Here is a 505-nt window from a genome sequence, read left to right as displayed (position 1 = left end):
ACCTCCTCCTGGGGTGCGGCCACAGGCGCCGCACGCGAAGAACTGGGCACGGGGGACGGCGCTCTCGGTGCAACATCCACAACGGGTGCTGGCGGTGTAGGGCCCTACGTCTCCCTAGAAGCTGCCGCCTGCTGCAATAGTAGGTCCTCCAGACGCTTCATCCGCGCCTCCTGTTGGCGTACCGCTTCAGTCTGCTGTCGGGCTACCTCCGTCTGCTGAGTGACTAAATCAGTGAGGGCCGCAAGCTAGCCCCTCAACTCACGGACCTCGCTGGATCCGGAGGTAGCGGAGGTCTCAACCTCCTCAAAGTTTGCCGCATTGTCCGCCCTGGCAGATTGGGAGCGTGTGATCGGCATCGTACTACAACATCATAAAAGCGTAAGTTAGCAAAAACCCACGCTATCGCATCCCCGCTCAAAGATAATACCCAAATCAGGCGAAAGTAAGGAAGTGTGCTTCACTACTAACTCCCGATGTTACGTTGTCGGCCGCCAACGTAACCCTC

This window comes from Ananas comosus, linkage group 7, assembly GCF_001540865.1.
Source record: "Ananas comosus cultivar F153 linkage group 7, ASM154086v1, whole genome shotgun sequence".
Classification (NCBI taxonomy): Eukaryota; Viridiplantae; Streptophyta; class Magnoliopsida; order Poales; family Bromeliaceae; genus Ananas; species Ananas comosus.
The sequence above is the reverse complement of the archived record's forward strand: the minus strand, read 5'-3'. Positions refer to the sequence as shown.